Here is a 15,087-nt window from a genome sequence, read left to right on the forward strand (position 1 = left end):
TCCTCTAATGTAGACATAGCCTAAGTCTGTGTCTAGAATAGAGTGAGCTGTTGACAAAATTTTTTGTTGGAAGATATCTTCTGGCAAAACTGCAGTTGACAGATCATGGCCAGACAGAAAAGCAGATCCCTCTTTCAATCCTCTCTGTTGATGCAGATTGGCCTGGAAAATCTCTCGACAGACCAGCCATCCAGAACTCCATCAGACACAGTCACATGGCTGGCAATCCCTGCCAGGAGCCTCAGCAAGATGCACCCTTCAAGGGCCACTCCCAGATGCATTTTCCCTGCCCATGCCAAGGCATGCCTATCTCCATGAGGGAAAATAGCTGCTAGAGCAGGGTTTTGATGCTTGCTGAGAGACATAGCACTTTCCACTTAGCCATGGTGCCAAAGCACCCCTGGGCTTGCACTGGCCCCACCCAGAGGTGATTCAGCACCCGCTACACCACCTCAGGGCTGTCCTCCTATTCCTCTGGGAGGGCAAGCCAGATATCAGCTTTCATGAACTCGCCATTGCTGTTACACAGTCACACCTGTGCCTGGTCCTGCCCAGATACACAGGCAGATTTGGAGGCACTACACCAGTTGTGACTGGTGGGACCAGCTGGTCATGGGGCAGTGGGACATCCAACAATGTCTTCAGTACTTAAGCATGTGGAAGGACACCATCCTGGATCTCTCTGCCTGCCTTGCCCCTGCCCACCAGAGGCAGGACCCCCAGATACAGCCCATCATCCCATGGAGAAATGGGTTGCAGTCACACTCTAGAATCTCATCACCCCCAACAGCTACCTCTCCATGGAAAACCAGTTTCTTGTGGGGAAGGCCACTGTCAGGGCCCTCCTCATGGAGTTAAGGTGCTCTTTGGCTGCAGTCCATGTGTAGGGGGCTTGTCCTGACAAAGTGGATCTCTTAGGAAGTGGGGTCAGGGGTTCAAGGGGTGGAGTTTGGGAGGGGGAAGCCCAGAGTACCAAGGCATCCCACCTTTGCACAGACCTACTGCCAGAGGGAGGGGCAGTCTCACAGGGGGATCCCAGGGAGCTCAGGGGGTGGGAACCAAAGGGCAGGGGACTCCCCGGGGACCAGGGACTCCCTTAGTCACTGATGTGTGTGTTCAGTCCCCTTCCTTTGCAGATTGTGACAATCATCAACACCATTCTGTCGTGGTGGATCATTGTTCTGGCAGACATGGATACAGTCATGTCCATATTTGCCACTCTGAGGTTCACAAACTGCTTTGGAGCTATTGATGGGACCGACATCCCAATCCGTGCTCCAAACCACAGTGTAGCTAAGTATATTAACAGAAAGGGGTACTTCTCTATGTTGCTGCAGGTCCTGGCTGACCACTGTGGACAGTTCACAGATATTTACATTGGGTGATCAGGTCAGGAACATGATGCATGAGTGTTCTGCAATTCTGCAACTCTGGCCTCTTCTGGAGGATGGAGGTGGGCACTGTGGCAGGGTGGGGCCAGGAAAGGAAAAGACAGGAGTAAAAACTGCAGAGATGGAGCTGGCAATCAAAGTGGGAGCAGCTGAGGAGTAGGATTCCCTAAATCAATTAGGCCCAGATAATCCCACTCAGGGCTACCTTTAGAAGCCCTTCTCCATGCAGGGCAAGGGGATAGTAAAGAAGGAGAGTTTGGAGGGTGAGTGAGGAGAGTGATGGAGACTTGGAGGAACACCAGAGACAACAAAAGAGAAGAGGAGCCTCAGTAAGTAGGGGGGTCTGAAGCTCAACCACAGACTGAGAGGAACTGGTCAGCTGGAGGAGCCAAACAAAGGAGCGAACTTGCTGCCATGGCTTCCACTAGCAGAAGAAGGTACCAGGGGAATCATCTGGGGAAGTGGCCCAGGGAAAGGATCTGCAGGGGCAAGAGCAAAGGGAGTCATGTCTCACTGGTAGCTGCCCTCCAGGGTCCCTGGGCCAGAACATGGAATGAGTAGATGGGACTGGGTTCCCCCCAGAGCATCCCCTGACCCAAGCAAGTGTGGGGCCAGTGGACTGAAAGGAGGACCTGGGGCCCAGGAATGAGACTGTCCCTGCCACAGGCACAGTTGTCCCCCATCAGGAGCTGGCAGTCAGGGATGTGCACATGCCACTGGGCATCTTGGGGGATGTGGCTTACCCCGTCATGCCCTGGCTGATCAAGCCCTAAACTGGCCAGTGAGACCCTGACTGGGAACTGTTCATTGCTTGACTCACTGGGCCCAGATGCAGGCAGAGTACACCTTCACTCACTTCAAGGCATGTTTTAGGTGTCCATTCACCCACATGGATATTGGGAAGCACAACATTCCCCAAGTTGTGGCCAAGTGTTGTGCCCTGCACAATATTGTAGAAGGGAAGGAGGAGGCCTTCCTCACAGGGTATGGTGTGGACACCGGCCTAGGGTATGAGCAGCTGAGTACAGCTGCAATCCATCAGGCCTACCTGTGCTCTGCAATCCATCAGGCCCAGCTTGCCCCACAGTCCCCAATAACCCTATCCAGAGGTTGTTGTGGAGGGATAGCTCAGTGGTTTGAACATTGGCCTGCTAAACCCAGGGTTGTTAGCTCAATCCTTGAGGGGGCTCATGAGGGATCTAGGGCAAATAGGTCCTGCTGTGAGGGCAGGGGACTGGACTTCATGACCTCTGAAGGTGCCTTCCATTTCTATGAAATAGGCCGTGAGCCTACAGCCCTACCACGTCCTCATCACAACCCCTCCAATTGCCTCCTCTCTGACCCATGCCCAATAAATGTAGATGTAGGAGTGGGGCTTAAAAACAAGTTTACTTAAACACATAAAGAAACAGTGCAATAAAGAACTATTTATATCAAAGGCAAGTTCAAAAACCCCAAACTATGTACTCTGGGGGTCTTTGGATAGGGGTGTGGACATCAGAAGCTGGAAGGGGGCGTGGGATGGGAAGGTGGCTCATGGAGGGAAAGCAGGGCCATGACCCTGAAAGGGAGTGAGATCTTGAGTGGCATGAGCTTTGGGATCCCCTCCCACAATGTGTTTGGGTTCCCTGTTGGGGCTGGGTTGTGGCCAGAAGCAGGTGGTGGGGTGTGGGTGGGCGGAAGGGCAGGCATGGAGGGGGATGGGCATGGCCCACAGCCACTGCTAGAACTCAACAAGGCCCTGCAGGATGATTGGTGTGGGGGAAAGGGCAACATGGACAGGGGTGGGGAGGAAAAGGGCAAGGGTACAGCACGGGTGGCAGGGTGGGATCTATCATGGCCGGGCCATTCTGTGCAGCCAGATGCCAGTGGCAACATCAAAGCAGGATATGAGTTGGTCCCAGGCCTGCAACCACCACTCCTGGTTATCTTGCACCCACTGTTCCAGGAGCTCAGTCTTCCCCCAGAGGTCTTTCAGCAGAAGTCTGCCGTGTCAGGAGCATTCTGCTAACATCTCTGTCTTCCTCAAAGTAAAAAGAAGGGATCTCTTGGCAGAGGTGGTTTTCCTGACATTTGGACACATGTGGATGGGTCAGATGTTGGGAGAACCTCTCTTGACACTGGTGTCAGTGAGAGACATGCAAACATGGTATGGGTTTTGTATCTTTTGCTGACAGTTCTCAGCAATCTACACACAACCTAAGATTTCTTATAATCCATTTTGCTTTCATGCTTCCTCTCCACTCCATCCTTTGCCTAGTTTCTTTCTTTCTTTTTTTTTTATTTTACACAACTGGAGGTGGATGAAAACTATACTCCTAGTTCACTTAATCATGTTCATAAGTTTGTCCTGCAAGTTTCTTTCAGGAGCTCTCTTGTTATAAATAATAATAATTCATTATAGTGGGGAAAAAAAATCTACTAGAACTGCCTGAGACTTCCAAATTTCTCTGTTTTTTTGTAACGCAAGTTGAATTGAATACAAATTTCCATAACAGCGTTAACTTGACAGACCATCTAGTGCTCTAATTTGGTTAAAATACCTTTTACAAAATCTAGCATAGCATAAAATGATCCCCTAAAAGTGTCCTAAATTGTTCTAAGGACCAATGTTTACCTGGTAATCTCTGAAGTGAACTTCACAGGTGTTGGTTGTGACTGAAAAATTCATAACAGTCCATTATTAAAAAATAGATGGTCTTTTGGGCAGAAATATAAATAACAGATTCATTTAAAATTATAACTAATCAACTAGTCTAAAATAAGATGAATACATAGTGTATTGTATTATAAATAAATAACTTTCCTTCTTCACATCTGTCAGAACTGTGTCATTTACCTTTTACATTAATGTTTTAGGGCAATTATAACTCCCTATGGAAGACTTTGAAGTACATTTATTTCTTTTTTTCACCATCTTTTTAATTAAATGTGTCAAAAGATAAAAGGAATCGATAAAGTAGGCACACTTAGTTACATGTGTGCAATAGGTCTGACGGCACATTACTGTTGTCTAATTTGAACTGTACTAGAACACATTTCTGAGGAACCCTGGCATTGCATTTCTCACCTGGCTCCAAATTTGTATGAGCTCTGTCACAGGTTATGTGTATTTTCAATATATGTTTGAACCACTATTGCTCTGCCTCACTTTTATCTCCATTATCCACATCAGTGAGGAGATTTTGTTCCATAATTAGGCTACATCAAAATAAAGGAAACAAAAAAGCAGTCATTTACCACTTAAAAGACTAACAAAATAATTTATTAGGTGATGAGATTTCGTGGGACAGACCCACTTCTTCAGATCATAGCCATACCAGAACAGACTCAATATACTAAGCACAGAGGTCCAAAAATTGTTATCAAGGTTGACAAATCAGAAAAATTGTTAAGAGTTAACTTGGCCACCCCACAACACCCTCCTGTCACCCCTCTGCTCTTCTGATTTGCTGAACTTGATAACAACAATTAACAATAAGATGTTTCTGTCATTAAAAGAACAATACTTTCCATTTTAAGAGGAAAGTCATCAATTTTGCCTGTTCTCAGAACAGCATGATATTCAGATTTCCTGGAGGAGCTTAATAGAAAAAGTGCGTATCACAAAATCATCCCAAATGGCCTAACCTAGTTTCTCAGTTTTGTGTTCTCACCAGTAATCTCCAGAGACACAAACACAGTCATCTGTGGTCAGGTCCACACCCTCAAGCTAACCGTCATAAGAAATGCAAGAACTAATCACCTAACCAAGTGAGACCATTTTTCTTCCAAGCAAAAATCAAGCTTTTCTCATTACGAAACAACAAGAGCTATTATTCTGCAGTTCTGAAAACCTGTGATCCTGACCAATTCAAAATTTTACTTATACAAGACTGTTCAAAGAACAGATCATAAATTAAACAAAACAAAACAAAACAAACACCTATATGAGTTACATGACTAACCTGGTACAAAAACATCCTCTATCTGAGTGTCATTGACCACACAGTTTGACATGGCTTTTGGCCACAATGAAGAAAATTCAAGGACCTTGGAGGGATTTGCATAATAGGACCTCAAACTGGACTCTGTAGTTTCCCCTATTATTGAAGGTATCTGCTTTCAGACTATTAAACCCAAGGTCTTGGTATCACTTTATACTCTACTTTATCTTACAAACTGTCTGAATCTATGTACTCTTGAATTCTACTGAATGCCTACATCACCGTGAAGAGAATACATGCAGCCTCTTTTCATTTGCTAATACTCTGCATAATCTGCATACTGTCCTAGTGTCTGGCAGGCCTGACATGTGAGGGGATGGGGGCAAAGGAGATGATTTCCTCAGGGCCTATAGAGTCAAAAATGTCCAAGGATCTGCCACTATAGTACACCAACAGCCAGAGCCCTAGACACACTCTGGATGGTTTGGAAGGGTTAGCAGTGGGAGGCTAGCCCCCAGCCCCACCCCTTTGGCCCAAATCCCCACCCCTTTCAGGTTTGTGGAAGCAGCCCCCTCTTCCCCCTCACCTCACCCAGGGGCCCAGCTATCAGTCCCCTGCCTCCTGGCTTTTCTTCTTCATTGGAAAAAATACAAAAATGTGCTTTTCCTGGCCAGGCAGAAAAAAATAGTTTTATGTTTACCAATCAGTGATAAATTGCACTGTACCAACTCAGCCCAGCAAAAGAGTCTCTCTTATCCTAGGGTCTTTCCTTCTTCCCTACTTCCTCCACAAACTTAATACAATTCTGTGGTGACCTTGACGCCTTCTTTCACCGCCTCCATCTAAATAAATTCTTCCAACACAACTATGAACAACAGTCTGACTCTCTCAACACCCCTTACCAATATCAAAAGAAGAAGAATTCTATGTGAACTCCCCCAAACGGTCATAGTGAAAGTCTAGATTTCTATGTACAATGCTTCCGCAACCGTGCTCAGACTGACATTATACACAAACAATGCCAAATGAGACACATTCTCAACTATGCTGAACGCTATGCTGTCGAGAGTCTGAAAAATAACCCAGAAACTATAATCAAACCATCTGACAAAGGGGGTGCTGTCATCATCATAATTAAGTCAGACTATGAACAGGAGGCAGCCAGACAACTCTCCAACACCACATTTTACAGACCTCTCTCCTCTTATCCTACTTTGGAATTCCAAAAGAAATTAGAACAACTACTGGAGGAGCTCCTTGCTGCTACTCGGGACCTTATTCACTCAGACACACCATCTGAGCCCCATCCTGGATTATTCTATTTACTTTCCAAAATCCACAAACCTGGGAACCCTGGACGACCTATCATTTTGGGTATTGGCACCCTTACCACCGGACTATCCAGTTATGTGGACTCCCTCCTCAAATCTTATGCCACCAACACTCCCAGCTATCTCCAAGATACCACTGACTTCCTGAGGAAATTAAATAACAGTGGAAAAGTTCCTGACAACACATTCCTTGCCACCATGGATGTAGAGGCTCTGTACACTAATATTCCACACAAAGAAGGATTACAAGCTATCAGGAATACCGTTCCTGATCTCACCACAGCCAATCTGGTATCTGACCTCTGTAACTTTGTTCTCACCCACAATTATTTCTGATTTGGGGACAACTTATACCTCCAGGCTAGTGGAACTGCTATGGACACCCGCATGTCCCCACCATATGCTAATATATTTATGGCTGACCTGGAACAATGATTCCTCAGCTCTCATCCCCTATTATCCCTCCTCAACTTAAGATACATTGATGACATCTTTATGATTTGGACCCATGGTATAGAGACTCTAGAATAATTCCACAGAGACTTTAACAATCTTCACCCCACCATCAACTTATGCCTTGATTACTCCACGTGAGAGATACATTTTCTGGACACTACAGTACAATCAAGGATGGCCTGATCTGTACCACACTCTACAGGAAACCCACTGATTGCTATACTTACCTACACACTTCTAGCTTCCATTCTCCACACATAACTAGATCCATTGTTTACAGTCAAGCCCTTAGGTACAATTGCATTTGCTCTGATCCAACTGACAGAGACCGAAAACTACAAGATCTTTACCAAATATTCATAAACCTGAATTACCCACCAGGAGAAATAAAATAACAAAAAGAAATCAACAGGGCCAGATGAATATCCAGAGACCAGCTACTCCAAGACAGGCCCAAAAAATCCAAGAACAGAACACCACCGATCATTACCTACAGCCCCCAACTCAAACCACTGCAACGGATTATTAAAGACCTACAACCTATTCTTAATCAGGTTGTCACACTCCAGAAGGTCCTAGGTGACAGACCTGTCCTCTCCTACAGAAAACCTGTCAACCTTATGAGGATTCTCACCAACAGCCACAGTCTATACCGCAGGAACACCAGTCCTGGAACTTTTCCTTGCAACAAAGCCCACTGCCAGCTTTGTCCACATATGTGTTCTGGAGAAACCATCACTGGACCTAATCAGGTTATTCACAGAATCATGGTCACATTCCTCAACTAACATCATATATGCCATCATGTGCCAACAATGCCCAGATGCTTTGTGTATTGGACAGACTTCTAACTGTCTTAGACAAAGAGTTAATGGGCACAAAAGAGACATAAAACCAATCCTGATCCACATACTGGTCAGCCAACATTTTAATGGAATGGGCCATTCTGTTAACGACTTAAAAGTCTGAGTTTTACTGAAGAGGAATTTTCACAACAGTCTTGAAAGAGTGACTGCAGAACTCTCTTTTATATTTATATCCACACATTAACATGTGGTTTGAACCAGGATGAGAATTTTCTGAGTCATTATAGGGGCTCTCTTTTATATTTATATCCACACATTAACATGTGGTTTGAACCAGGATGAGAATTTTCTGAGTCATTGTAGGGGCTCTTTTGCATACTTGACTTAATCTAATTCTGGACTCCCCACCTCCCGCCCCCCTACTCTCTGATTTGCTCACCTTGATATGTTTTTTTTTCCTGATTTGTCAACCTTGATTATTACTTTTGGTTCTCCGTGCCTTAAATATTGAGTCTGTCCTGGTATGCCTACGGTCTGAAGAAGTGGGGCTGTCCCATGAAAGCTCACCTAATAAATTATTATGTTAGTCTTTAAAGGGTTACTTTACTGTTTTTTTTTTGTTTTGATAGTATATAGACTAGCATAGCTCTCTCTCTGTTACTGTACTAGTGGGTGTGTTTCATCTGTTGTGAAAAACTGGTGATTAAATCCTAGGGAACATTTTTTTAACTTTGAACAAGTAAAGAATTCTACAATCACATTTTTATCTGGAATTTAATGAAATCACTTTATTTTTTGCTTTAAATGAGAGGGCCACATTCTTCTGGATATGACACAAGTGTAAGTGAAAGCAGAATATGCTTACACACCCACAAGCACTTGCAACATGTTGCATTTTTTTTTCCATTTTTGGGAATTCCAGACCAATAGATACTTACCAATATTAATGTAAAACTTTCCAATTATTGTATTTTTCAACTGATGTGAGTTAGATGAAATTTGATGGGACCACTTACAGTGGAGAATATTTTCTTCCGTATTTGCATAGTAAACATGTTTCTGTAACGAAAATGAAATTTAAATTAAAAAAATCCCTATAGATCATTGCTGACATTATTAAAAGTACATGCCAAGTTGATAAATAATGCACCAATCTGGACTTTTTTCACTGCATTTTTAAAAAAATGATAAATTACTAAGCTGATCAAGAGCCAAGCCAGAAAAGTTGTTCCATCATTTTGAGCTGAAACACTAAACTTGTAAATTCAAGATAGGGTCAGCGGAGAGGAGCAAGAAATAAAGACATTCTAAATGATTTCAGGATTAATGAAGATACCTTCAAGCACAGGCACAACTACCTACTAGAAATTAACTTTCTGCCCTCCAACCTTCTTCAGATGATTGAGGTAGCAAAATATATTTCTAATATTTACTTATCTGAATCTTAAAGAAGAAGAAGAAGAGAATTAGGAAATAATTCCAAGTATATTTTATGAGAACTCCATATCTCAGAACAATTTAACTGTTTTAAAAAGTATTCCAGCAATCTGCTGTGTATCAGGTAAGGAATGCACTATGGGTCTCTTTCTGGAATGAGTATGATACTTCCTTAACAGTTTCCCACACAAGGCATTCAGAAGGAAGTTTGTATGAAATAGCCAGCCTGAGAGTCCAAAAGGACATTAGCTATATCACACTAATGCCTCATGTCAACATTTTATTCTATAATAAGAGTACCTTCCTGTTATTTAGGTTAATCTGATCCCAACAGGTATTAATCTAAATCATACAGGGTATATCTACACTGCAAAGCAAAAACCTGTGGCCCTGAGTTTCAGGGCCCAGATCAATTGCCTCAGGCTTGGCTTGTGGGCCTAAACTACCCTGACCAGAAAAGTATAGTATTGTCAGTTGAATTTGGATAAAGGTCACAGTCAACGGTATTTTCCCTTTGACTTTTTATCAGAAATAGGTCTTGGAAAACATATAGGTTGAGATCATTGGGAAACTTGGGGTGTCATTGATTGTCACAAATCTTATGAAGTCAGAGCTTAATTTAGCACCAGTATTTAAGTACCATAAAGTAAATTGGGTATAAGAAACCCCCACTACCCTACAGGGTGGGTGCATCAGATGAGACCCACACCAGAGTAGTACAGCTCTCCTTAAATCTCCATTATCTTCAGCACTGACATCTTTACTGTCTCTATTGTCTTTGTTATTACTTTTCTTAGAACAAACCCTTGTTTTTCCTTCTTAACTTAACAGAAATCTTACCCACTGCAGTAAGACCTCCCCCACTGAATTGAAGCAAGCTGGTTTTGGCTTCTGTAGGATTCAAAGGAGTCAATGAGTATTGTATCCTGCTTACCTAACATAAGTTTAACCTGTAAGTGCAGTTAGTCAAGTAACTCATATTATTCTTATAACCTTATTTAGTAAGATCTGTGAAAAGATCTTTGATTATAATTTGATATTTACTGTGTGAAACATCGTTAGTTTGTATCTGTTAAGTGCTGTTTGAATATTATTGCACTGCTAAAATAAACAAACCATAAGCGCTGCTTAAAGTGTTGTCTGTGTAATCACTGGAAAGACCAAAAACCTCACTCTAGTCTGAAACAGATTTTGTCTCAGACTCTTGCTATTAACTCGGGAGAAGTGCAAACCTTAATCTTCAACTTTAAGTCAAATTACCGAACCTTCCCAAACCCATAAATTACACTATCTTTCCCCCTAAGTCAACAACTGATACGCTTATTCATCCTGAGTACTACTTTATCCTATAAGTAGCTATCATTATAGCCACACAAAAAGGACATATGGCTTCCGTAACTAGAAAGCTGAGAATTCCAACAAGGGAAATAGGGAGTATGTCAGGAATAGAGCTGAAGTGTCAGGCACCCCTATAATCCTGAGATAGCAGAAATATCTCTGTGTAAAGAACATAACATAAAAATTGCCATATTGGGTCAGACCAAAGATGCATCTGATAGTGGAAAATGTCAAATACCCCAGAGGGAATGAACAGAAGAGATAACAAGTGACCTTTCCCCTATTGCCCACTCCCAGCCCTGACAAACAGGCTAGGGACGTAATTCCTGCCCATGCTGGCTAATAGTCATTGATGCACTCCATGAACTTAACTAGCTCTTTCTTGTGTACCCTGTTCAAGCCTCAGCCTTCACAGAAAAATATATGGCCTGATTTTATGTGGAAAGCCCCATTATTTTGTTTAACTTTCTGCTGACCTGTGAACATGCTTTGGGAGCCTGAAATGTACTGGGTGTTGTTCATATAAAAAGTCAAAATGTTCAGGCCCTTTATAACTACAAAATGTTAGTTTAAGATCACTTCCATACTAAAATGATGTCACCTCCTTTTGCTCTCATGTCACAGGTTTTACTTCAGCCAAAATCAAAGCTTGTCATAAATCTCAAGCATCAATATTGCAATTTGAGTCAGATGACTCAGTGATCCTATCTAGCTAAAGCCAAACTAAAATTCCTGTTGTAGCTCCCTGGGCAGAACTTTTCTGACCCAGAAACAGCAGATTAAAGAAAGGAGCCAGAGCATACTGAGCATTTTACAACCCTAAAAATGCAGTTCCAGAAGTAAAGTGGTGTGCTTTCTTATTCTGGAAATATAGTCACTTTGGCTTAGAGTCACAATGGGATATGTATATTCTCAGGCTCAAAATTAATACTCCTAAGTTTTAGCATCTAGCAAATCACAGGAACATGCTACAAGAAAGAAAACAAGGATAGGTGCCTTAACTTGTGATTCACAAAACTTGCATGAGCCTCCTAAACTAGCCAGTCAGAGATTTTGAACAGACTGTGCATGTGCTAACCCCTGACCCTTACTCAAAATTAATTGCTGTGGAGAGACTCCTATCTCTACTGGCCAGTCTCAGATGTGAACACCCTTTTGTCATGAGGTGCCTAAATTGTAGCAAAACCATGTCTCTCATAACTTTAAGTTGGATGATTACAGTATTCCCCTGGGATATGCAAGAGCCCTAGTTCAGGTCACTGTTCCCCCAGACTAAGGATGTTAAGAAGTATCTACTACCTCACTGGAGAGTGTCCTCCTAACAACTTAGTTATTGGATATTCTGAAGTAAGTTGTCCTCAGCCGCTACAGATGAAGCTATTCCATTGCATAGAAATAATTAAAGGCATTGAAACAAAGGGAGTGATTCTAGGTCTGCTACCTCACAGATGAGTACCTTAGTAATTAGGCTAAAAGTTATAAGGCAAGGCCTCCTCTGCCCATTATCTCACTAACCTGAGGGGATCCAATCCACAAGATGACCTCCTCACTTGCCTTGGTGGTACAAATTCATTAAGCTACTAAACAGCTATCTTTCCTGATTTGTGAAGCTAGAAGGGGCATAGACAATGAGATATACAGAGGGAAAGAGTAGTGATCATCTCCAGAGGTAGAAAGATAAATGCTGAGGGAATTTTATCTTGCAAATATTTATGTGCCAAGTGTACATGAATATAGACTTCAATGGGAATATTATGATTCTTAATGGATCCTTAAACTGGGGTTTAGGATCTTAACGTTGAGCTAGGTCACCTATCTCTGGGGTCAGGCACCAAAACACCTTTGTGAATTTATTTCTAGGTGACAGTTAAGATGATACAAGTAGCCACAGGGTTATTCTCACTTGCACATTAGGATGATTCAGTGGTTAGCGCAGCTCTGGAGCAGGACCCACGCATTGGGAAAGAAATATAGCTGTATTACTTTACAGTATATATTTCTAGAAGGTTTTGTAGTTTTGCTAACTTATATAAATATGAGCTATGCTCCCACAATTCTTTATAGTGAAAATTTGTTCATAGGTAAATAATGTATAATTAACCTATATGTAGCATTTGTGTGAAACCAGCTGAATGTTTTATTGAGACTTGCCAGATATTAATTGTATGTGATATATAGTTATTGTAGAGATCTCTATGATCCACTGATATCTGAAATGTTATTCTGAGCTAGATACACTGTACTGGTAGTGGGGGCATTACAGGGTTTTTTTTTTTTTGTTTTCAGAAAAATGATGAAACTGTATAAGAAGAGGAGACTAAGGATTGCACTAATACAGTGCAATCTGGGGGATTTTGCATCAATCTTAAATAAGGGAATATAAATATCAGCTCAGTTGAGCTCAAAATTTGAAGCAGATTGAAACTTGCAGGACTTTCCTTTCTGGTCAGATTTATTTGTGTTTAATAAACTAACTAAACGTTCTCTGGCATCTGTTAATTGATCATCTAAAGTAAACTGCTGATCTCAGCACAGATGAGAATCCAGGCCTCTTGTCTTCAATTCTCTGAAAAGTTTGGCCCCATTTAAACAGTTAACCAGGAACCTTTGTGCTTCACATTAGTTAAACATGTCAGCTCTCCAGATAGTGAAATACCTGTTAAGGACTAAGTATAAAGAAATGCAGGAAGAAGTATGACTTTGTTTTCTGAATAGTAACAGAGAGGTAGCTGTGTCAATTTGTATTCTAACAAAATAAAACAGAAGTCATGTAGCACTTTAAAGACTAATAAAATGATGTATTAGGTTGTAGTGGAGCAGAGTGGCCGCCCACTAACCTGGAGGGGAAAGAACCCCTCCAGGAGCCGTTTTGTCGGGAGCCTGATGAAGCTGAGGCCTGGATTGGGCAGCTTGGACCCCTGCCAGTCCTGGCACCCTGTGGACCCCAGTGGATCCTGCCTGATGAGGAAAACCAGCCAGACCCAGAGAACTGACCAGATTACTTGGTCACACCTCAAGCTAGGTTGCAACAGCAGAACCTAGAGCCCATGGGGGACTAGATTGGGCCACCCAGACGCCAGCGGAATCTGGAACCCCATAAGCTCCGAGAGAAAGATTGGGCCTTCTAAACTATAGGTTTGCTGCCCCACCCTCCACCAAGGCTTGGGCCTTCTGAGATTGTTGGTTCATTGCCCCACCCTGAGTAGGGCCTGAACGTTTTGCAAACTATTTGTTTTGCCACCACACCCTCCACCAGAAACTTGGCTGTTTTGGCTGTTTGCCACCCAGCTATGAGCTAGGGCCTGGATTCACTCATGAACTATTTGTTTTGCTGCCCTGCCCAGCACCACAGGCCTGGGCTCTCTTGGTTGTTTGCCATCCCACCCTAAGGTAGGCCCTTGGCCTTCTGAGGCTGTTGGTTTGCTGCCCCGCCTTGCACCAGGGCCTGGGCTGTCCTGAACTGTGTTTACTGCCCCACCCTTCACTAGGGCCTTGGGTCTCTTGGTTGTTTCCCACCCCTCCCTAAGATAGGGCCTGGGCCTTCTAAGACTGTTGGTTTATTGCTTCACCTTTCACCAGAGTCTGGGCCTTTTGAGACTGTCGCTTTGCTTCTCTGCCTTGCACTAGGGCCTAGGCTCTCCTGAACTGTGTTTACTGCTTCACCGTGCACCAGGGCCTGGGCTGTCTTGGCTGTTTGCCACCCCACCATGATCTAGGGCCTGCACTCCCTTGTAAACTGCTTGTTTCCCTGCCTTCAGCAAGGGCATGGGCTCTTTTGGAAACTATGTTCATTTGCTGCCTATCTCTGAGCTAGAGCCTGGGCCTTCAGCAAGGGCATGGGCTCTTTTGGAAACTATGTTAATTTGCTGCCTATCTCTGAGCTACAGCCTGGGCCTTTAGCAAGTCCGGAGCTAATTTCCCCAGCTGAACTGTGTTTGCTGCCCAGCCCTGAGTTAGGGCTGGGGCTCATTGAGACTGCTGGTTTGCTGCCGCACTGAGCTAGGGTCTGGATGCACTGGGAGCATGCGTACACTGCCTGGACCTAGGGCTAGGTCTGGATCTGAGTTAATTTCCCTAGCACCTGCCTGAAGAGAGGCTGGACTTCTGAATTGTTGTCTGTCACTCACCTGAGGCAAGGTGGGAATCAAAGAATTAGGGACTTGGGGGTTTGTTGTGGTACCTGTGGCAGCGGGGCAGTGTGGCCACCCACTGACCCAGAAGTGGGAGAACCCCTCCAGGAGCCAACCCAGCTACATAGGTGATGAGCTTTCTTGGGACAGACACACTTCTGAATAATGCATAATGTTTTGCATGTCTGTTGGTGCTAACAGACCATCACCTTGAAATAAGGCATATTATTGTAACTATGTTTTCACTCAGTTTCAACTCTGTTTTTTCTTTC

This window comes from Carettochelys insculpta, chromosome 1 (assembly GCF_033958435.1).
Source record: "Carettochelys insculpta isolate YL-2023 chromosome 1, ASM3395843v1, whole genome shotgun sequence".
Lineage (NCBI taxonomy): Eukaryota > Metazoa > Chordata > Testudines > Carettochelyidae > Carettochelys > Carettochelys insculpta.